Raw genomic sequence first — 25,994 nt, forward strand, 5'->3', positions numbered from 1 at the left:
GCACTTCCAAATCCGAGGCCATGGTCCTCAGTCGGAAAAGGGTGGCTTGCCCACGTCAGGTTGGTGGAGAGTTCCTGCCTCAAGTGGAGGAGTTTAAGTATCTTGGGGTCTTGTTCACGAGTGAGGGAAGGATGGAACGGGAGATTGACAGACGGATCCATGCAGCTTCTGCAGTAATGCGGTCGATGTACCGGTCTGTCGTGGTGAAGAAAGAGCTGAGCCGCAAGGCGAAGCTCTCGATTTACCGGTCAATCTACGTTCCTACTCTCACTTATGGTCATGAGCTTTGGGTCATGACCGAAAGGACAAGATCATGGAAACAGGCGGCCGAAATGAGCTTTCTCCGCAGGGTGGCTGGGCGATCCCTTAGAGATAGGGTGAGAAGCTCAGTCACCCGGGAGGAGCTCAGAGTAGAGCCGCTGCTCCTCCACATCGAGAGGGGTCAGCTGAGGTGGCTCGGGCATCTGTTCCGGATGCCTCCTGGACGCCTTCCCGGGAAGGTGTTCCGGGCGCGTCCCACTGGGAGGAGACCCCGGGGAAGACCTAGGACACGCTGGAGAGACTATGTCTCCCGGCTGGCCTGGGAACGCCTCGGTGTCCCCCCAGAAGAGCTGGAGGAAGTGTCTAGGGAGAGGGAAGTCTGGGGTTCTCTGCGTAGACTGCTGCCCCCGCGACCCGGCCCCGGATAAGCGGAAGAAGATGGATGGATGGATGGTGGAATGACCTGCCAACTCAATCCGAGCAGCTGAGTCCTTAGCAATCTTCAAGGATTGCCTAAAAATACATCACTTCCATCTTTATTTAACCCTCTTACTCTATCACTCTTTAATCTAATTATATATTTTTTTTAAATGTCATTTTTAGACTTGAACTGTATTTTTTTTACTGCTTGTTTTCTACAAAAAAAAAAAAAAAAAAAATATATATATATATATATATATATATATATATATAAAATAAAAAAAATACAACCCTACACCTAGCTTTTCTAATATTTTTGTATTCTATCAATTTTATTTTTATTTATTATACAATTAGCAAAAGCAAAGCAATGCCTCTAACACTAGTTTGCTCTATTCCTTTTCTACTCTGGTTTCTTTTTATTTATATGATAATAATAATAATAATAACAATAATAATAATAATCATAAAAACTTGCTATGTGTATAGCATTAAGCTAACTGAGACTGGACCATGCATTGTAAAAACAAAGAAGGAGAGCAGAGTCTACAAACAAAAAGTCCATAATAAAACTAGAATTAACATTGGCTTGGCATTTTAAGAGATGGCGAGAAATCAGAGAGTTGAATAGATTAAAATAAAATAATATGGCTTATTTTGTACTCCATAAGCAATATATTTTATTTAACTAACAGACAGCCATGAAGCTCTTTAAGAGTAAAATGAGTTCATTACCTTTAGCTATTATACCAGCTAAACCAAATGTTTAGCTGCTTAACCCAGGACATCCAAGATGAAGGTGTCTTTGTTTCTTCAGTAGAACACCAGCAATATAATATAAACAATATAATATAATCTGCAATTTAAGATTTTATGTTGTAAGTACATTCATATTCTCACATAGGGGAGGGATGCAGTGTTTGCATGTAGTCCTGTTTCATGTTTTCTGTTTAACATTCTAACTCTGATGTAAGCATGTAGAGAGAGAGAGAGAGAGAGAGAGAGAGAGGAAAAAAAAAACTAAGCCTGTGTGATTGCCACTGAGCATGTGAACAGCATGAAAATGCGATCTTTCTATTCTTATACAAGAAAGATGCTACAGATAGGATAGGACGGGATAAAAAAAATGAAATAACTAAAGACATATTGTAGACATATGTTCAGGGTTAGTAGCTAGTTTTTACCCAGTTATTTTAATTACTATAACAAGTACATAATATGTACATGCAAAGATGACAGTAAAATAAAATAAATACTGAAACTAATGAAGTTTCCCTCTGGGGTTTAATATGGATGGGCTTGTATCCGGAAGTGCATTGAATGAATTAAGCTTCGCATTACTGTGAGTAAATTACAGGCAGAATTGCAGGCTGCTATGACTGTACAATGCTCAAAGTGTGGTCAGAGCAGCTTGTTACCACTGATTAATGGAGACAACGGGTACCATCCGTTAACAGCAATTCAGGCATCTGTGACAGAGAAACACTGCTGCAGGTGGCCAGATGAGGGGAAATTGCAACTATCTGTCTGCAGTAAATAGCACATCAGAATCAGACCAACTTGCAGTAAGATGTCAAGTGGACACTTTGTGACTTAACTAATGAAAGTTTTTCTGTGCATATATGATGGCTGTTACCTCTGTAGTATTTATGGTATTTATGTGTTGCAAGATTAAATGGTTAGTTCACCCAAAAATGAAAATTATGTCATTAATGACTCACCCTCATGTCATTCCAAACCCATAAGACCTCCATTCATCTTCGAAACACAGTTTAGATATTTTAGATTTAGTCCGAGAGCTTTCTGTCCCTCCATTGAAAATATATGTACGGTATACTGTCCATGTCCAGAAAGGTAATAAAAACATCATCAAAGCAGTCCATGTGACATCAGAGGGTAAGTTAGAATTTGTTGAAGCATCGAAAATACATTTTGGTCCAAAAATAACAAAAACATTGTCTTCTCTTCCGGGTCTGTTGTGAGCGCGTTCACAACACTGCAGTGTAGTGATGTCCGGTTCACGAACGAATCATTCGATTTAACCGGTTCTTCAACCACTTCAACAAATCGAACTGAATCATTTGAAACGGTTCGCGTCTCCAATAAACATTCATCCACAAATTACTTACTTGTTAACTTTTTTTACTGTGGCTGACACTTCCTCTGAGTTAAAATAAACCAATATCCTGGAGTAATTAATTTACTCAAACAGTACACTGACTGAACTGCTGTGAAGAGAGAACTGAAGATGAACACAAAGCCGAGCCAGATAACGAATGAAAGATTGACTCGTCCTCGAGTCAAGAACCGGTTGCATGTGTTTTGCTGTGTTTTAAAATGTGTGACATTTTCTATAATCACGTGTAAATATGTTGTGCAAATGAAAATTATGATTTGTGCCTGAGTTGAAAAACAGATGTAGCTGTTGCCATTTGCCATATAATGAAATGTATGTTTGTGTCACAATTAGTTTATAGTGTGTTACTGGCTGCCAATAACGCAATCATCGCGGCTGACACGTGGCTCACACAGAAGAGAGTATGCATACGCTGCCTGTGTTGAGCTCGTATTCTCCAAAATGGCGCTACAGTGATCTAGAAAGAGACAGAGGAGAAGAATTGTTGAATAAAGTTATTTTTGCTTTTTCATGTACAAAATGTACATCGCTTTATTATGCTACAGTTTAATCACAAACAAAAATATTTTAAATTGTGTTCTGAAGACGAACAAAGCTTTTACGGGTTTGGAACAACATGGGGGTAAGTGATTAATGACAAAATGTAAATTTTGGGCTGGAGTATCCCTTTAAGTTCCTGTATGTTCACTTTGAGTTTGTCTAGTCTTACGTCTACATCTCTTGAATGTTGTGTTGGGCTTACCCTTGTTGGATTACAGACTTATCTGATTACAGACTGATATACAACCTTTCATCTTTGTTGTGCCCTCTTTAACACAGCATAGCCATGACACTTACAGACTTACTATGGATGTATAGTCTGAGTGAGATGCATTTAGATTCAATCTTGTGAAGAACTGGTTTTAAGGTCTTGGAATGTGTCTTTGAATAGACCTATTTATCTATAATATTTGAAATGTTGCTTGTGAAAACTTGGTTCGTGATGATTTTACCACGTAGGACAAATTTCTGGAATTTATTTGAAAATTTAGGGAGGGCATTTTTACATTTATCTTTCCAATATGTTGAGTATTGTCAGAGACAGTTTATAAGAGACATGCCACTTCCTCAGTTCTCAATACAACTATATAAGGAAAACCCGTAACATAAAAAGATGGCGGTTGTGTGCACATGTCCCGCCCCTCCCGCTGGACAGCCAATCATCTGCTTTTAACAGTCAAGCCAGGAAACATTTAAGCCTATCGTCTGGTTTCACTGACATATGCGCACAGTTGAGGAACCCTTGTGCATGCGTAGTAAAGGTATAACCTGTGGGGAAAAAGGCGTTTTAAACCTTATTTTGGGGCAGTCATCAAATTTTTTCAGCGATTTTATCATATTTCACTGATGTTTCTATACATGCTGTTTTTATGTCCCGGTGACCACTGAAAGTGCAGTTCTGAATCTCTGCCCATTCATTTAGATAGGAGCTGGTCTTGTTATTCTGAAATAGCTGCCCAGAGGCGTTGCCAAGATGGCGGCCGAGTGGCAAGACTTGCCTGAAAGGACTTTGGTATTGTTGATGCATAGATTACTTAAGGTTTAGTGTGGCTCAGATAATGTGTATTTATGGTTTATTTGGTTCATTATTAGCTAAAATGTGGCTGTGCAGTGGCCTGCTTGTAGACAACTGCCAAAATGCTACCATTCCATGCAGCATATAGGCCACATGAGAAGTGTAGGGAAGGCCAGGGTTAAAATACAAATCAACTGGGGCAACATTAGGGCAAGTTTTGGTTAATTTGGTTAATTTAGTTGGCTTACATGTTGTAATGGTAAGGCTTGAGGCCCACATCTGGCAAACAGGACCGGACTGCCCAAATGCCATTATTCCACATGGTACGTGGGTTGGAGCAAGGTGTTGGATCTGGGCCCGATTTTAAATCAGTGTTGCTTAGATTGGGCCAGTTCTGGTTTATTTGTTTGTTTATTTGTTTTCTTTCTATTAATTAATTTACTACTTTCTTGAAAAAGCAATATGTTCACATAACTCACATTACAAAGTTTACATTGTAATTGTTATTTTTAACAGTCACTATTACGATTGGCCACTGTGTTTTAAAAACATCCATAGAAAACCATCACTGACATATAAATCTTTGTGAAATCATCCACTTCAGATCTACATGCCCATATTCAGTTATGGTCATAGTGCCACTTGCTGGCAACAGGAAATGACATGTTTTACGTTGTAACAAACTACTCCTAGAAATTTAATGACATCAACATTTTATTTTGGTCAGTCTAATCTAAAGGTCTTTGTAATGTTAAACTGTGGAGATCTTGAGTTTTTCTTAAAGGCCGTGTCCATGGCGCTGTAACAAAATTTGATGTCTCGCCATGGGAACAGAAGTTGTTGTAACTTAGGCATAAAATGTCCGATCTTCTCCAAACTTCAGATATTTTGAAAGAGTCATAGCCTGAAGACATGTAAAGGCCAGTATTCAGTTATAATCATAGCGCCACCTGTTGGCAATAGGACACACCATGCAGGAAGATTGGCAAATATAAATCACTTTGACAAATTTCACTTATATTTACAACTTCAAATGCATATTTCTCGCCATTCACTTTTTTACTAAAGCCATTTGCTTGCGATTAGCCCGGGTGCGAGGGCCCGTTCATCGCTGCTTGCAACTTTAATTAGGGCCTGATTACCGATGGTGCGAGGACCCTCTTGTATCTGCTTTGTGTATTATTATTATTCTGCTTCTTCTCCTTCTTCTTCTTCTCCCAAATGAATCGCATTTTTGAGGGCTTAAACATGCTCAAAAAGTCATGAAACTTTGCACACGTGTCAAACCTGATGAAAATTTTAATCTAATATAGGATTCAGAAGAGGGTGTGGCAAAATGCCTCGACAGCGCCACCTATACTAAAAAAATCAACAGCCTTCCAGCTATATTTCACATACATGCACGAAAATTGGCACACACATGTAACACACCAATACCTACAAAAAAGACTCTTGGAGCAAAATTCTAAACCCAACAGGAAGTCGGTTATTTTTAATATAATGAGCAAATTTTGTCATTTCCATGTGTTGTATTTTAACGAACTCCTCCTAGAGATTTATTCAGATCAACACCAAGTTTGGTATGCCTAATCTAAAGGCCTGTGCGATGTTAAATTGCGATGATCTTGAGTTTTCGTTGAAGGGCGTGTCCGTGGCGGCCTGGCGAATTTTGATGATTACCCATGAAAAATAAAGTTGCTATAACTCAGACATACAATGTCCAATCTGCCCCAAACTTCACATGTTAGATAAGACTCCGAACCTGAACAGATTGACATGCCCATATTCAGTTATAGTCATAGCGCCACCTATTGGCAACAGGAAGTGACATATTTAACACTGCGACGAACTACTCCTAGAAATTTTATGACATCAATGACTTTTTTGTGGTCAGTCTAATCTAAAGGCCTGTGTGATGTTCAGTTGTGAAGATCTTGAGTTTTCGTTAAAAGGCGTGTCCATGGCGCCGTGACAAAGTTCGATGTCTCGCCATGGGAATAAAAGATGTTATACCTCATGCATAAAATGTCCGATCTTCCCCAAACTTCACATGTGTGATAAGAGTCCTGGCCTGAACACATCTGAAGGCCAATATTCCATCGCATGTGGCAAAATGGCTCAATAGCGCCACCTATACACTTTCAACGGAGTGCGCCTCGAGCTATGTTTCACGTACATGTACAAAAATTGGTACACACATGTAACACACCAATACCTATGAAAAAGTCTCTTGGTACGAAATCCAAATCCCAACAGGAAGTCAGTTATTTAGAATTTTCTCTGCAAAATTGTTGTTGTTTTTGCCATTTTCAGGGGTTGTACTTTAACGAAGTGACCGCCATACCCTGGAGTTAAACTGGGGCGCTCTATCCAAAACGATATCCTCTGGAATACCAAAGTTACGAAACACATGTTCAAACAAGAGTTTGGCTGTCTAAAAGGCTGTGGGCAGGGCTTTCAAGGGGATCAATTTACATGCCTTAGAAAATCTGTCTATTGCTATGAGAATGCAGGTGTTACCATCTAAGACTGGGAGATCGGTGACGAAATCCACTCCAATGTGGGACCAAGGACGATGGGAAACCGGCAAGGGGAGTAATTTCCTTGTAGGTAGTTGTCTAGGTACCTTCGTGAAGGCACAAAAGGCACACCCTCAGATAAACTCTTGGATCTCCTCTTGCATTCTTGGCCACCAGTATTTTCATTGCAGTGTGGTAAGTGTCTTACTGACTCCGTGATGACTTGTTGCCACGGATGAGTGAGCATAGGAGATGAGGGCCATACAGTGATCTTCGGGTACATAAATCTTGCCAGCTGGACACGTAGGTGGGATGGGCATGTAGGTGGGATGATTCAATTTTATTGAATCAGCAAGAGAGGTGATGAAAAATGTGGGAGGAGATGGTCTTGTTAGGACTGAAATATGTTGTTTAAAGAAATTAGTATGCAAGACCAGTGTTGGGAAGGTTACTTTGGAAATGTAATAGGTTACAGATTACAAGTTACCCTGTTTAAAATGTAATAGTAGTGTAACTTTTTCAATTACTTTATTAAAGTAATGTAACTAATTACTTTTGAGTACTTTTTGATTACTTTTCTAAATTTGTGAAATTTAAAGAATAATAAATAAAAGCATATACATCAACTTAAATACATTTATCTAATAAGCATGTGACGTATTCTGTGTAATAAACTCCTGAAACATTGGTGTTTTTTTGAAACTGCTGTCTCTGTATATGATGATAGTTTTCTCAAAATAAGTAAAATGCACATGAAGTGACACAGAGCAGTTCTAGAAATTATGTTTATGTGCTCGTGTACTCCTATATTGAGGCAGCAGAGGTTGAAAACACTGCGAGCTTCAGTAGGCCTATGTGTAGTAAATGAAACCATGTCTTTGCCATTCATTTACAGGAGGGGCGGACTGGGAAAAAAATACAGACTGGAAAATTCAAACTCATACAAACAAATTCATGGACAAAACTATTTTTTGTATGGACCTGACATAAAAAAGGTTTAAATCTTTAATTTGGGGACATGCAAAATAATTACAAGTTCTCTCCTGAACTGCACCTTCACTTCCATTTTTCTCTTCAGTCTCTTTATTTTGCCCTGTTATCCATCTCTCTCATGACTTTAATACTCAAGATTGAACAAAACTAAACTTTACAATACAATACTCTACAATACTACAATATCTTTATAGAAAAATCCTAATACTGTACACGAGTCATGTTTTTCCCTTACAAAAAATTACCATGCTTTTATTAGCCTATATAAAAGTAAAATAACCATGTTTTGTTTGTTTTTTTTGCAAATGGATTTGTATTTATTTTTAAATTTTTATTTTTGGTTATCACAGTTAAACAATAGTAACCATTTTCTCTGGATTTATAGTTAAATATTAAAATGTTAATTTTCGTAAGGGTTGTGTTGTTGTCTGTCAAGCTCCCCCTAAACCTATAAAAACAATCAGATTTTTTTTTCAGATAAATTCCTACTGTAACATTACAACTGATAATAATGATGTCCTTTATATAGTATTTTGAGTGATGACTGATGAGCAACGTGCTGCTTGATTAAATAAATTAAAAAAACAAAGACAAAAAAGCATCTTTACAGATGAAAGTTACCTTAATCCGTGTATCATTCGTTCTTTCGTTTTTCTAATTGAAACCAAAAATGGAAAAATAAAAAAACGACTTGTTTTTTAAAAATCTGTTTCCAAAACGAAAATGAAAAAACGGATAAAGATTCGTTTTCCGATTTTCAAATTTGTGCTAATATCAAGAATAAAAAAAAACGGATAACAAGCGTGTGTGTTTCACTTTGGTGTTTTCGTCTGATGCTAGTTAGTGACGGTCGTTCTTGAACGATTCGTTCATTTTAAACGAATCTTTAATGTGACTCGCGAAGAACGAGTCGTCTCTGGGAGTGATTCGTTCAGTCGCATATGGTTCTAGTTCACCTTTTTCAGTCAATGCAGTGGGAGCCGGAAAGAGAATTGATTAGTTCTTTTTTTTTTTTTTTTTTTTTTTTTTTATTTGATTAATGCCAATGTACCAAAGATAAAAGTACAGATAGGTAATGTCAATATTGCATACAAAGAAGTGGCATTATATGCAAAGCACCATTTACAGACGTATGTAAACATAAAAATAAATAATACTAATCGAAAACTTTAACAAAATCAATTAAAAAGATTAAATAGCATTGAAAAGATTAAACATTTTTGACAGCCTCAAGATTTTTGGAAGATTAAATAGTTTGGATATACTGTTGAACCTCTTTTAAAAAAAAAACAAAAAAAAAACAATATATAATGGATTTTGATGAGTGAATTTACTGCGGTGAATATGACATTTTGCAAGAAGTCATAATTGGTTAATAATGAAATATACATTAATTTTGTCTTTTTGAATATTAAAGAAGCCAAACAGTACATCCTTAAAAAGCAGAGAGAAACCCTGTAGCACACTGAGATAGATAACATTAGAGAATTCCTTCCAAAATAGCTGTGTGAGGACAATCCCAAACGATATGTATATCAGTTTCATTAGGGTCACCACAAAAACAACAGCTTGTATCTATGTCTGATTTAAACCTTTTCAAAAACACTTTAGCTGGGTAAAATCTGTGTAACAATTTGAATGAGATTTCTCTAACCTTGTTAGTTATTATATATTCCAAAGACAGAGTCCATACTTTTTTCTCATCAATATAATCAACCACATTCCTCCAATAAGACACCACATATGGAGTCGTTACATGCTCCTTTTGAAAAAGCGATCTAATCTTATAGTTACGTGATGAAGGATACTGGACAAAGTCGTGGCCTAGTTTTTAGAGAGTTTGACTCCTAACCCTAGGGTTGTGGGTTCGAGTCTTGGTCTGGCTATACCACGACTGAGGTGCCCTTGAGCAAGGCACTGAACCCCAACTGCTCGCCAGGTGCCGCAGCATAAATGATGAACACGGCTCCGGGTGTGTGTTCACAGTGTGTGTGTGTTCACAGTGTGTGTGTGTTCACTGCTGTGTGTGTGCACTTTGGATGGGTTAAATGCAGAGCACAAATTCTGAGTATTGGTCACCATACTTGGCTGAATGTCACATCACTTTTTCACTTTCATGTAACAAAAAGCATAGTTTTCCTACTGGGATTTCAAATGGGTGTAAAGATAAAGATAAAGTGCTGGATGATCTAATGAGTCCCTTGAAAGCGTAACAACTCCTTTAGGAATAGTGTCCATGATGATGGAGAATTCTTTGGGAGTTACTGGAAAATTACATTTACATAAGAATTTTTTTGTGAATTAAAATAAGACCTTCCAAGTTAAAGAACTAGGAAACAACCAAAACAAATTTCCAAATGAAGTACGGCTGAGAGGTGCTTAAAAATGAATGACCATGCAAGTAATGCCTGTTTATGAAATTTGGTTAAATTGTAAGGGATTCTAGCAATATTATAAATACAGATCAATAGGAAAGGGAGACCACCTAATTTGGAAAAGTAGTCATTGGGGATAAAAATCCATATTGAGTTTGGATTACACAAACACTGTCTAATCCAATTAATTTTGAAAGTGTTGTTCAAAGAAGAGAAATCAAGGAAATTAAACCCACCATAATCATGTGTGTTCATTAATAAGTACTCTTTATTACCTTTGTTACAACATTCAGTGTATAGAAAATAACCATTATGACAGAAATGTGTACATTTATAAACTGTAAGAAGTAAAAAGCTCAGAAATGCAGTAACTGTAAGAGTAAATAATAATTATAATAATGATGATGATAATAATAATGATTGGGCACCTGTTTGTAAGGAAGCATGTAAATTCATCTATCCAATGCTGTCACGTCACGTGACAAAAGAACGAATGATAGGATAAAGCCTTTTATACAGTCTTTATTATTATTATTATTATAATTATTAAACAATACAAACATTAAAACATTAAGGCAATACACTTAAAATCATAAAGACAAATAATAATAATAATATACACAGAGATTTGTTGCCAGGGTAACTCCAGTCTATGGTCAAAGCTTATGGGTCTGTCACGTGAGGAGCGACTCGAAAACCCGAAAGACTCAAGAGATGAACTAATCAATTCTCTAACACCGGCACCCACTGCATTGACTGAAACAGGTGAACTAGACTATTCCTGTACAGAAACTATAGAATTTTGCGCATGCGCGACTGAACGAATCACTCCCAGAGACGACTCGTTCTTCCCGAGTCACATTAAAGATTCGTTTAAAATGATCGAATCGTCCAAGAATGACCGTCACTAACTAGCATCAGACGAAAACACCAACGTGAAACACACACGCTTGATATCCGTTTTTTTAATTCTTGATATTAGCATAAATTTGAAAATCGGAAAACGAAGCTTTATCTGTTTTTTTCATTTTGGTTTTGGAAACAGATAAAAAAAAACAAGTCGTTTTTTTATTTTTCCATTTTTGGTTTCAATTAGAAAAACGAAAGAACGAATGATACACGGATTTACCTAAAACCCTGAACAGGAGTTCTGCTTCTCTGCTCCAGTGCGCTTCCATAGTCTCTCTCTCTCTCTCTCTCTCTCCCTCTCTCTCCCTCTCTCTCTCCCTCCATCTCTCTCTCTCTCTCTCTTTCTCTCTCTCTCCATCTCTCTCTCTCTCTCACTGATTACTCTGAGTCTGATCCAAACCGTTTGGCGGAGGCGCGGAGAGCGCGCGAGTCATGACTAACACTTCATGACTTATTAGAGATTTAATTATCAAATGGCGGATTCGCAAATGATCACTTTAGTACATTCGGCAGGCAATTATACAATAATAATATTAAATAGTGGGGCAAAATCGGCTGCTTTGATTTAGTCATCCAAAATGTGGCATATTCCGTCCGCGTTAGGCATTCCGTTTTTATGAATGACTATTTCCGCATCCCGGAAATTATTAGGGCGGTATGTCTCAGAATAGTCAATGCAATTTGGGAAAGAAATCAGTTAAATCTGTATGTGGATGTGTGTAAATATTCAAATGTAATCCCCTTTGTAATCGTAAAAAATTTCATAAGTAACTGTAATTTAATTACTCATTTTTTCTTAGTAACTGTAACTAATTACAGTTACTATAATTTTGTAATTAAATTATGTAACACCGTTACATGTAACTAGTTACTCCCCAACACTGTGCAAGACAAACACACACACACAAAACATGAATTTGGAAGGATCACAATAATGGATGAATTTGTTGGATTGTCTTAGTAGTCATAACATTTCTATGAATGGCTGAGTTCAAGATTTCCTCACTAAATTTAAATGGAGCATGTGATGTAAAGAAAATAACTTATTTTTATGAATTTGAAAAAATATATTGATATATCTTTTGTAAAAGAAACCCACTCATGTATAGACAATTAAACTGATTGGCAAAGAGAAAGGGATAGGACTGTTGTAATGAGTCATAAAAGTTCCACTTGTGCTGGTGTAGCCAATCTTTTGTTAAGGTCTATTTATTTTATGAGGTAGATGAAGTTATTGCAGGAAGATTAATTAAAGTTACTGCAAAATATGAAAAAAAAAAAAAATCTGATCAATGTATATGCTCATGTTTTGGCAAAAGAAAGAATACTGTTTTTATTAAATTTGGCTAGTACATTGATAGGATGTGATTCAGATTTTCTTTTTTTAGCTGGAGATGTTAAGTGTATAATCAATAATCAATCATTTAGACCAAAATCATGTTGAATCACATATGGCTTCAAGAAATAAACTTTTAAGTATTGTGGAAAAGTTTGATTTAGCAGATGTATGGCGTGAAAAGCATGGAGATTTTAGACAATACTCTTTGGCCCATGATAGAGAAAACTATATTTCTATGGCTAGGATTGATAGAATGTATTGTATAAAAAACATTTACAGATTTTCAAATCATGTTTTATCATACCAGTTAGTTTTTTTCAGATCATGGATTGTTGGTATGTGGAATGTTCTTAATTATTTCTCTTATAAAATAAGAAATGCATACTGGCATTTAAATGTTTCTTCATTAAATGATAATTATAAAACAAAATAAAAAAAATACAGTTTTATGTTTGTTTTTTGTTTTTCTGAGGGGGGGGGGTCAATGTAAAATTAATGTACAAATATTTAAAACAATTCAGTACTGGGCAGTTTATATTCAACAAATTTGTAAACAGTACACTCTTAATACCTCTAAAAAATATTGTAAATTAATTGAGTATGTTGGATCTGATATAATAGAGCTTCAGATTTTAAGTGATTCATCTCAAGATCAAAGCCTTATGCAGTCTATAAAAATTACAAATTAAAAATTTTTAACAAAGCTTTTTGAAATTAAGGGACAAGGATCACTAGTGAGATCACATTTTCAGAATTTTAAATGAGATGGATGCACCAACTGTTTTTTGTTTGTTTTAAAAAAAAAAATCAAAAACAAAAACAAAACAAAGCAGATTAATTCATTCGTTATTGGATGATGATGGAAATGATTTGACATACAGAACCGTCAAATAAATAAGTGCTGTACTTGAACAACCATTGTCATTGCCTGAAGTATACTCAGCTGTGGGTCGAGTATGGCCAATGGTAAAGCTCCAGGAATTGTCAGAATCCCCATAGAGTTTTATAAAACTTTTTGGAGCTTAATGGGGTCAGATCTGTTAGCAGGTTTTAATGGGAGTTTTGCTGAAGAGTATAGCTCCCGTTGAGCTGCAGAAGAGCAGTGCTGACGTTGCTACCAAAAAAGGGGATTTAAGAGATATAACAAATTGGCAGAGGTGTCAAGTAACGAAGTACAAATACTTCGTTACATTACTTAAGTAGAAATTTGGGGTATCTATACTTTACTTGAGTAATTATTTTTTAGCCGACTTTTTACTTCTACTCCTTACATTTTCACGCAAGTATCTGTACTTTCTACTCCTTACATTTTAAAAATAGCTTCGTTACTGCTATTTCATTTCGGCTTGTTTTCATTCCGGCTTGTCATCATTCAAAAAAAAAAAAAAAAAAAACTATCCAGACAAATCGCGCCATCCGGATGGAGTGAATTTGATTGTGGTTGGATGAGAAGTATAAACAGATACCATTCCGACACTCTATTGGTTTGTACGCGATCCATCGCACCTGCACAAGACACAAATCACATCACACTCCAGCCAGGACATAGCCAGTTTTGGGTTCGTTTATCAAAAAATATATTTCTTAAAAGTAAGGTTGGGTATGGAACCGGTATGCACCTAACTGAATAAGAGGAAGCAGTATTTTCACTAAAGAATGGTGTTCGGCCAGTTATTTATATACTTTGCTGTTTCAGTATAAAATATCAGTTTACATTTCCAAACATTCATTTCGCCATTGTCAGACTGCTTGTGCATTCAAAATCTCACTAGATTATTAATAAAGTTAATGGCAAACTGATACTGACACACTACAGCAAAAGATATAAATAACTGGCTTAAAACCCTTTTTTGGGGTGAAAATACTAATGTGCCTTAGACTTTTGCACAGTAGGCCTACCCTACTTTACAAACGACTGTTGCTACTTTATAAAGAATGAGCATACAGTCATTCACAGAATGGATTAAAGACAGTGACAGACAGCACTCTTCTTAACTAAATATCAGAGTGAGTGACAGAGATACAGTCGAAACATTATGTGTGGTTTTTGTATTAAGTAATGACCCAGATTATGAAATACATTTATTAGCCTTAGGCCTTAGATTGAGCACAATTTGGGAAATTAGAGCATCCAAGGTGAAAGCTATGTATTTATTTTAAATATTTTTAATGGTCTTTAATGTTATCCATAGTTTGTTTGTGGGTCTTTTTTTTAAAGTATCGTTTCAGGCACCGTTTAGGCGCCGGTACCGTTTTAAAAGTATCGAAATGGCACTGGATTATTTCTCACTGGCTCATTTACCAAATGGGTGCTTTCTCTTCGTCCTCCACAAATTAAGCTACTGTAGGTAGTTCGGTAGCGAGACATTTTAATAAATTATCGTTTGCGATTGACGACGCGATTGACAATGTTGTGATAAGTAGGCTATACCAACTTTGCTATACCCCCCCCCCCCCCCCCACACACACACTGGACATAGCAAATACAGGAAGCTATCAATCAAGAAGGTATCAGGATTATGAGTTATTTTTCATTTTTAGTTTTTGATTAATCACTTGGATTAATCATTAATTTTGACACCACTATAATCTTTATTGTATATAGACAACCATACAAGGCTAATTGTTTTTTAGCCTCCACCAATGTTCTTGTCCATTGCCCTTGCAGATTCCTGCAGCTAAACTTGGATGTACATTTACATTCCATTAAAGGTTATTTATTTATATGAGCCATTTTCCCAGGACACGTCCTTACCAGGATTTTTATATTGCCTAAAATATCCAGATTTTGGCTGTTTGTGCTTTGCAGATCGATCATTGTATGGCATTCATAAGAGCTATAGAGAGCAGAGCAGACGGCTCCTTGTGCATTAAAACCACTCTCTTGGTACTTTGGTGTCATACAATGATTGGTGCGCAGCGATGCTTCAAGTTGAATGAACGAACAAACACCTAACATGTACGTGTATTTGCGTTACTCTGATCGTTCTCTGTAGATCTCACCTTATCACACGCCACAATTGGTTGATTATGTAACATACCTGCATGTTATTGGTCAAACTACTTTGGATGTTTTAGGCAATATAGAAATTCTGGCAAGGACGCGTCCTGGGAAAATGGCTCATATGGTCACCCTAGGCAACTAGTCATCATATCTCTAGTTCTTTAATGTATTTGCATTGTACTAAAGTACATTCATTTTCAATGGGCATATATGCGGCTGAAACAGGTAGCCTAGTGCATCCCAAATTTTTCAACATGAACATTTTAATATAACATTATAGTCATTATGGCCTATGGCTTTTAGAATAATGTTTTTTTGAGGAGGTGGGGTAGTGCACAATAGGCCTCTGTGGCGCGGCCTAAGCTTTTGTTCTTAATGGCATTTTTTTCCCTTACATTACTTTTACTTTTATACTTTAAGTAGTTTTTTAAACCAGTACTTTTACACTTTTACTTGAGTAAAAAGCTTGAGTTGATACTTCAACTTCTACAAAAGTCTTTTTAAACCCTAGTATCTATACTTCTACTCAAGTAATGAATGTCAATACTTTTGACACCACTGCAAATTGGAGACCAGTTGCTTTGTAATGTGACGATTACAAGGCTTTATCTAAAACCTTGGCAAAAAGGTTGAAGAAGGCAATGAAATATGTGATACATAGTGATCAGTCTTATTGTGTTTCAGGCAGATAAATTTTTGATAATATATCTTTTATAACTGATTTATTTCATACTTCTAACTTATTTGATTTTAAATTAGGCTTTTGTTCGATGGATCAAGAAAAAGCTTTTGATCAAGTGTTTTTCCCATTTATTCGAAATATTTCCAAACATGGTAACTATATCAGGAAATACCTCAATCCTCAAATATGTGTAAGCAAATGCGTTTTGCACCTTTATAGATTGTATTATTTAATCTATAATGGGTGATGGGCAAAGTAGAATAATAGCTACAGTAATCTATTAACTATACACATAAAAACCCACCTGTTTACTTAAAGGGGTTAGTTCATGTGTTGACTAAATCTAAAATATCTTAAACTGTGTTCCGAAGATAAACGGAGGTCTCACTGGTTTGGAACGACATGAGGGTGAGTTATTAATTACATAATTTTGATTATTGGGTGAACTAACCCTTTAAGTACCAGATATAAGTGTCAAGCCATAAATATTTTTAATACGACTGACTTTGTATTTAATGTGAATTTAATAACAATATTGTAAGTTACAAATTTTAACACTTTCATTTTACAGAGAGCAAAGAACATTTACATTATCAAATAACCTTTTCATTCAGTCTAGCCAGAGTTCAGGCACTCTCAAAAACTCCCATTAAAATCACTGAAGGTGTTAACACTGTGAAATTACTATCCTGTACGCACATCTGCACTTTGTTGTTTCTGATGAGAGAATACGCCAGAGTAATCAGTCAGCTAGCTAGTGAACAAAACACTGTGTTTCAGTGATAACTTATCTGAACGTCTCTGATTGGCTATTGCATTCATAAGCTCAACAGAATTGTGTGTGACTGGTTATCATGCAGCATTGTACAAACGCTCTGGCTCAGAGCCAGTCAGCGAAAACAGATTTGAATTTAGCAGCTGGTGATGTGCAGCACTGAATTATCTAATTACACCGGTGTAATTGCATCAAATCAAAAAAAAAATTAATCTGCTTTTTTTTTTTTTTTGTCTTTTGGAAGCTTCATTCAAAATCCACTTAGCTCAGAAATCTGAGGGGCACGTGCCCCCTCACTTTGAATGGACAAGATGCCTCTAGGCCCCACTCAGAGTATAAATTATTAACAATTTAATAACCTCTGTGTTGTTTTTATTTTAGAATTTTTACAATTTTAGAACTTCCAATAGATCTGCTAATAAAAGTACAAAGGTTGTTTGCATGTTGTTGTTGTTTTTAAATGAGATGGATGCACCAACTGTGTTAGCTGGGCGTATTTTCAACAGGTTGAAATTTTTGGTTTAAAACAAACAATATTTCTTCTCGATACCAATTATTTGAATGTGAGACATTTTTTTTACATTTCTTTCTATTGTAGTGTGTTTAGAGCATAGAGTGTTGTATAAAGGAAATGGTTGTTTACAATAAAGTCCTCATTATTTTGGTTATTTACTAAAAGAACCAAATGTGTATTGGTCACAAATGGTTTAAAAAAGAAAATGAAATTCCAGGTATGGACGATGCTTTTATTTTTGACAATGAAACATCTGACAATGTTAGCAGGTCCGAATTTGAATAATGTGGAGGCTGTGATGGAAAGACTTGGGATTCATTCTTTTCGAAAAGTTGGTCAGTTTTACAAAGCTTTCAGGACTTATTAACAGAAGAAAATAAAATAAGACTTAAAAACTGGATGAATAGATGTGAATTGGCTGAATGTACTTATTTTCTTTTTTCTCTAAGTATTGTTTTTTTATGATAATCGATTTACTGTTTTTAATTCTGTAGGAGGGAAAGGTATTTATTCTTTTTTGTGTTAAGGTGATTAATAAAGGAAAATAAAAAAAATAAATAACTCAAATATCTGAAAGTAAAAGATAAGTTAATGCCAATGTGGGAAGCAATTTATAAGCCACCATTGACCAAAAAGGTTGGAGATATTCAGTGGAGAATATTGCATGGTATTATAACGGTAAATGCTTTTGAGTCTATTCTAAGTTCAGAAATTATTGATATCTGTCCTTTTTGTAATTGTAGAGAAACTATTATTCATTGTTTTCTCTTGTGAACGATTGTTGCCTTTATTAGTTTTTGGTAAGTACCGCTCTCGCTGCCAAGGCTTACAGTGCTGCGGGCCAAGCTGCCTCTGCTCTGCATGCCATGGCTATCCTGCAAACTCGCCAAGGCTTTAGGAGATGCACGAGGGTAGAACCAACCCGAGATTGATGCAGGAGCTGCGCACGGCGACTGACTTCACCCTTCTGGGTGAAGGAAGTCACGACACAGTCCCTCGGGAAGGCGATGTCCACTCTGGTGGTCCAGTAGTGCCGTTTCTGGTTCAGTCTGGTCTGTATGAGAGACATTGACAAAGTGCACTTTCTCGACGCTCCCATCTCCCAGGCTGTCCTGTGTGGCGACGCTGTCAGGGGCTGTGCCCAGCAGTTCCTGCCAGAACAACAGCAGACTGAGGCCATACAGCACATCTCGCCACGACGTGATCCTCCGGTTGCCACCATTCCGTTGCGGGCAGTGCCTCAGCCTGCTCGTCACCCTGGGCGCCCCCCTGCGTCCTCCACACCAGCTCAGCCCCGTGCTGAGAGTTCTTCGAGGCCGGCGCGTTGAGCCCCGCGCAGAAGAGCGGCGCCCCCCGTGTCACTTCCGGCTACGAAGTCCTCTAGGAAGACGACTAAACAGCCCTGACACGGGCAACTCAGAGATGTGGGAGACTGCTCTTCAGGAGCTGGCGGAGACAGAGCCACTCCTTCCCCCGGAGGAGGGCCGGGTGGAGAATCCGCAGTTTTTGTTTCTTTCTGTTCCCACTCTTTCATAAAAGAGCAATTTCCCTTTCCTCCGAGTTGCAAGGCTCGCGGGTTGACGATGAGCGACGCACTGCCTCCTCATTCTCACCCACGATACTCCCTTTAGCCAGCAGTCAAGAGTTCGTGGTTCGGAGACGCAACGCCTCTCCACGCGTCTCTGGCCAGTTCCTCAGGGAACACGAGGAGTGTGGCTGTGATGACTCGGAACGCGATGCCTTCTGGGCCATCCGACACAACTCCCCATTGCTGCACCACTGCGGGTATGTCGACTGTCCCTTTGGTGCCACTTGTACGGAGTTTGGGAGCGTGGCTTGTGCTGCCCAACCCGTCACGCTGGCTCATTCGGATGGTCCGACTCCGTTACACGATTCAGTTCGCCCGGCGACCTCCCAAGTTCAATGGCGTGCTCGAGACTCCGGTGGCAGTCCGGGACGCCTCTGTCTTGCGCGAGGAGATTGCTGTCCTGCTGGCAAAGGATGCAATCAAACCGGTCCCTCCAGCCGAGATGAGTACAGGGTTTTACAGCCCTTACTTCATCGTACCCAAGAAAAGCGGTGGCCTTCGGCATATCCTGGATCTGCGAGTCCTGAATCGGGCCCTTCACAAGCTCCCGTTCAAGATGCTGACGCAGAAACACATTATCAAATACATTCAGCCCCAGGACTGGTTTGCAGCGATCGACCTGAAAGACACGTACTTTCATGTCTCGATCCTCCCTTGCCACAGACCGTTTCTGTGGTTTGCATTCGAGGGTCAAGCATGGAAGTACAAGGTCCTCCCTTTCGGGCTCTCCCTGTCCCCCCGTGTCTTTATGAAGGTCTCGGAGGGCGCCCTTGCCCCACTCTGGGAAGTGGGCATCAGGATCCTCAACAGGATCTCGACGACTGGCTCATTATGGCCCGGTCCCGAGAGCAGTTGTGCGATCACAGGGACTTGGTGCTCCGGCATCTCGGTCAGTTGGGGCTTCAGGTCAACCGAGAGAAAAGCAAGCTCTCCCCTGCACAGAGAATCTCTTATCTCGGTATGGAGTTAGACTCGGTGAGTATGACGGCACGGCTCACCAGCGAGCGTGCCCAGTCAGTGCTGAACCAGTGAGTTCCTTCAGAGGCAGAACAGTGGTACCACTGAAACACTTTCAGAGGCTCCTGGGGTCACAGTCACGCCGCTCGGGTTGCTCCATATGAGGCCACTTCAGCACTGGTTGCACTCGCGAGTCCCGAGATGGGCATGGCGCCATGGTACACATCGTGTCACCATCACACCGATGTGTCGCCGCCGAGTACCCTCTGCCCTGCACATTTTTATGTCTCCCTCAATCTATCATTCAACTCATCAGATCATTAGTGGAGACTGCAATTGAGCCGAATTCTGACTCGAGCGACTCTTTTTCAGGTTCGTGTTCGTGCAGTGTACAAGGGGAAACAAGAGGTGATTAACCTCTCCTGACCGGCAATCGGTTGGTCGGATGGATTTCTGACATGTCAGAAATTTTGGACGCCTCTCATGAGGTATCGCACTATTGAAGCAGGGCTACGAACCGATTGTGGACTGAAGTGATGGAGGGAAAACTTGTGGAGTTATGGCACAGAAAAATAAAAATAAAAGAGGGAAGAAAATGCCTGCTTACCTCCAGTTCGCGTTGCAAAATGGATAAACTATATTGGCCACGTCTTCTGAGCCACCTGTGCATCCAGATACGGTGACGGCGACGGCTTTATTATTATTTTTGGACATTTCAGCACACAGAATTGCGCATATCACCAAAGCAGTCCATTTATTCCGGGAAAGAATGTTTATTCTGAAACAGCCACACATATCCGGGTTCTGAGGGATCCTACGTGTTGATTCCCCACGTATAGTGTGAGCAGTCAAATCGCAACTCAACGATCGGGTCGTACAGTGAGCGCATAAAAATCGTGAGCTTTGGCTTTACATCGCATGCGATCTACTCATACAGTGTGAGTTGGTACCTTGCCGAAAGAAAATTCTTGCACAGAAATTGTGCAGTGTATGCCTGGCTTAACAAGATTTGCCTGACTTTAAAACACATTGTCATTGTGTGGTCCACCAAATTCATTCACAATAATTCAAATGCTTGGCATCATTCCAGTAACACTTGAGAAAAAAATCCTAAAGAGAAACATCCAATTCTAATACCTCAGTACTCAATACAGTCCTTGCTGAGCTAGAGTGGATGTAAGGTAATGGACTGTTGTTTAGGGAAAATCATTGGGTGGAAAATGGATGTACACAGGCTTGAGTAATCACTTTAAAGGAAGTTTAGTGCTACCCCTGAGACAAGCACAGTGCCATGATCAAATACAGCAACCTTGAAAATTCAATTTTTCTTCACTTCTTAAAAAATAAATAAATATATACACATATAATATATATATATATATTATCACCATCTGGGGTTTAATGTTGGAAGGCACTGCCAAGTGCTTCTTGTTTTCATGCCAAATGTGACCAGAAACTGAGGGTCCTTTCGGTTGTGCCAACATTCTTTCAAAATTCTAATAGGACAATTGAGGAACACGTATATTTTAAATAGAATATGTGCCTAAAACAACAACAACAACAATAATAATAATAATAATGTTCTTTTGAAATATTTTATATCACTGAACTAAAGCCAGTACTGTAAAATAATATATGTTTACTTTCTACCAACAATACAGCAATAGAGTACAAGCCAACTGAATAAATGTTTAATTTAAAACAACAATAGCACATTAGCACCATAGCACACAGTAAACGTGTTAAAATAAATAATTAATTTAAACATTTAATTAATATCTGAAGTTAACAGATTAAATTTGACAGCCTAGCATTTTTACATGTTGTAAGATATTTTATCCCTGTAGCAGATATGCAGGTCATCGATTCATGGATTCTGAACTAATGAATCATGGTTCATTGAATCTAAAACAATGCAAACCCAACGCTTGTAGATTTTGAATATATATTATAAACCCAACTCTTTCTAAACTAAATGCCTGGCCTGGTGCCAGCCTGGCTGGATTTAAATTATTTACGACACAGGATGAGACATTCCAAAGTCACGTGAGCAGCCAAACACCCACATTCCTAAACACACACACACAAACTTTTCTTTAAGCTCTTTATGTGAGTCCTTAATAATATGTATTTTTATTAGGTTTGTGCTTTGCATAAAATGGTTAATCCTTGTTATGTGAGTAGTATAAGTTGATAACTTATAAGTTGGAAATGTTTCTCCTAATTTTAATGTTCTCAAATAGAATCATGAGCTGTAACCCTACTCCTGACCAGGTCATAAAACTTTATGATCCCACTGGGAAACAGAACAGGAAAAACCAGCCCACTGGCACCTTTTCTCAATGCATTCTAAACTATTACCTTTTCTCGATGTATTCTAAATGTATTAAGTATTGCTTTTTGGTGCATTAGATGTTTTCCATAATCAAAAATGGGAGTATCCACAATTTTATCGTGTGTTAATTTAAATGTGTGTAATTCTGCATATGAATGTAACGTCGTGTTTCTATCAGTTATATATGTACTGTTTGGTGTTTTTGGAATTGTCATGTTGTGACCCAACTATCCACCTATACGCAAGGTGTGTGAAATGTATTAATCTGGAATTACGAACTTGCTGGAATATCACTGCTGGAATATCACTACTAAAATGTTATAAGCCAGAACTTATTAGAGTGGGCGTTTCCCCAGAGACGAAGGAACTTTTTCCCACTTCAGATTGCGGACGTTCATTGGTTGTTCACGCGAACAGAGGCGTGAACCAGTCGAGCTATAAGGACTGACCCAAGAAGTTCCTCTCTCTCTTACCATCTTACTCTTACCATCTTACTCTGACTCTTAAGGCCAATTTATACTTCTGCGTCGGGTGCGCGTAGAAGGTACGGCGTAGCATACGCATTGACGTGTACCATACGTCGTACCCTACGCCGTACCCTGACGCGCACCTCCTCAAAAATGTAACTACGCGTCGCGGCGACGCGGACCGCAAGATCTGTGATTGGTCGGCTTGGTAGCATCGCATTTCCGGCTATGCATTTCCGGCGTGTTCTTCTGCACCGCCCGCCATTTTTAAATTCAGAAGTTCAGGTGAAAGTTCAGTGAAGAAAATGGAAATGGACCAAGTGACCGAGCGATTAGTTGAAGAAGTGCGGAAATACAGCCATCTGTATGACTCGTCTTCTGCAGAATACAAAGACTGCCAGATGGCAGCGAATTCGTGGAGAGAGATTTCCTCCAACGTCGGTTTGGATGTAGCGGATTGTATGAAGAGATGGAAGAACTGTCGAGACCAGTACGTTCGCCTCCGTAAAAAGCTCGCCACAAGGAGGGGAAAAGGAACAAGAGGACTGGGTCCAAATGCAAGTTGCTCGGTTGGAGGCTCAGTTGGAGGAACGGCGGGTCGAGCTGCAACAGAGACTGAGACATGGAAATGACGAGAGCGACCGGTTTGGGCACACTGTTGCCGACATGCTGGGAAGGGTGCCGGAGGAGCACAGGGCGCAGGCAATGTTTGATGTGTCCAAGGTCCTGTTTGAGTGGCAGCAGAAAAAATAAACAATTGTGCCTACTTCTACAACATTGCACCTTTTAATTCTGTGCACTATCTTTATATAGTTTGCACTTTTGCATCTTTTAGTAATTTGTCTGTTAGCACATTTGTGTATATAGTTTGCACTTTTGCATTTATTCATATTCATATTGCACTTATTTGTGCAGGTTTTATTGTTTGCACATTTTTGTAAATAGTATGCACTTTAGCATTTTGTTTTTTAATAATTTTGTCTGTTTGCACCTATTTGTGCAGGTTATACTATATAGTTTGTAGCTTTTGTGTACAGTTTTCTCGTGCATTTTTATTGTTAATAGTGTATCATTGCACCTTAATACTTTGTACTAACTTGTACATAGTATGCCCGTTTGTGTATATAGTTTGCATACAAAAAATTGCCTGTTCCTGCTGTTTGCACATTGTTTTGTGCAGGTTACTGCAAATAAAGATTAATGTATAGTTTACCCATTTGTGTGTGTTTGCTCTTTAGCATCTATTTTTAATCTACAATTCTAGACCATTGCACCTTTATACATTGCACTTTTACATATTTTAACCTATTTGTATATATAGTTTGAAACCAATTATGTCATTTCCTGCTGTATGCATATTGTATGGTTCAGGTTACAGCAAATTAAGATCAATAACAGTATTTATTTATGTATAGTTTGCTCTTTTGCATCTATATTTAATATAAACAATTCTAGACCATTGCACTTTTACATGTTACATTATTTTATACATAGTTTGCACATTGTATTGTGCAGGTTACTGTAATTAAAGAAGAAACAACGTGAACAGTTAAAACTGGTCTTTATTTACATGGATGCATGTCATTTATTGGTGTATATATTTTACACCAGTACAATTTACTGACCAAGTTGACCACGACACACTATGTTGTTCTGCCATGGCACAATTCCGTGGGGTGACTGAAAGAAGGCCGTCAGGTCATTCCGTACACCAACTGCAGCTCTGGTGGAGCGGGCCCTTGAAAGGTGACGTGGATCTAGTGGTTCCAAAAGATTTGTGTCCCCTGACACCACTCTGCGCCACTCCCCGAGCTGAGGTGACCCTGTAGTGTCAGTGTCTGTGAAATTAGCAGGGATGTATCTGCTAACAGGTGTGCTGACCTCATCTGTGTAGGCCAGGAAGTTGTGTAAAACAGAACAAGCTTTCACAATATCAACTGCTTTGTCTGGCAGACATTCTAGAGGTCGTCCAAGGATTCGCCACCTTGCAACCAAAATGCCAAATGCATTCTCAATCACGCGTCTGGCTCTGGAGTGACGGTAATTGTAGGTCTGCTTATCCATTGGTAGGTTCATCCCTATGTAGAAAAATAAAACAGTATTAATTGATAGGCAATCATTGAGTGTCAATGTAGCTGTGATCAGGAATGAATATATATATATATATATATATATATATATAATATATATATATATATATATATATATATATATATATATATATATATATATATATATATATATATATATATATATATATATAAAATTCAGGTTGATTGGGACACTTTTTCCAAGTTATCTCAATGGCAAAAAGTGTCCCACTCAACCTGAATTCACCACCATATATACACATACATGAAGTACTATTACATTAAATAAATCTTGTCTGTGACATACCTGGAAAGGGACGCATGAGGTTGTTGTGTAGGGGAAATGCAGCATCACCAATGATCACATGTGGGATTTTGACTCCTGTTCCAGGCAGATTGGCTGGTGGGGGCAGGTTCAGTTTGTGTTCAAGAAGCCTAGAACCAAATCGGCTCTCCTTGAAGACACCACCGTCACTTTCCCGTCCGTATCCCCCCACATCCACCATGGTGAAGCGATATCTGGCGTCACAGGTAGCCATCAGAACAATGGAGTGTGCACCCTTGTAGTTGTAGGAGTCGCTACCTGCGTGCGGTGGTGCTTTTATGTTGACATGCTTTCCGTCTACGCTGCCAACACAGTTCGGAAAGCTCCACAGTCGCCAAAAATCGGCAGCAATAGTTTCCCATTGGGCGACTGAAGGGCAGGGAAGAAACTCTGGCTGCAGTGCTTTCCACAAAGCTTTACATACCTCGGCGACTATGGAAGACACTGTGCTGGACGACAGTTTGTAGCTAGCTGCTACAGCCTGTTGGCTTCCACCTGAAGCTAAAACTCGAAGGGTGATTGCCAGTCTCTGCGTAATGTCTACAGGCATACTGTGCGTACACTGATGTACGATAAATGGCTGCACACGACGAACTAAATCGTCGAATCTACCTGCAGACATTCGGAAATATCTGAAGTGCATTTCCTCGTCCATGTCTCTCAGTGGCCGGACAAGCACAGAAAATTCACCCTCCTTCTGCCTCATCAGGTTCACGGGTCGCACGTACCATCTCCTCCGACGCCTTCTC

General features: G+C 38.6%; 1 protein-coding gene across 4 annotated transcripts in view; it reads right to left on the reverse strand.

Annotated features, from left to right (window-relative positions):
* The window catches only part of sgcd (sarcoglycan, delta (dystrophin-associated glycoprotein)), a 1,159,024-nt gene that overhangs the window by 747,708 nt on the left and 385,322 nt on the right, over positions 1 to 25,994 (reverse strand). The gene's annotated exons all lie outside the window — the stretch shown is intronic.

This window comes from Carassius carassius, chromosome 36, assembly GCF_963082965.1.
Source record: "Carassius carassius chromosome 36, fCarCar2.1, whole genome shotgun sequence".
Taxonomy (NCBI): Eukaryota; Metazoa; Chordata; class Actinopteri; order Cypriniformes; family Cyprinidae; genus Carassius; species Carassius carassius.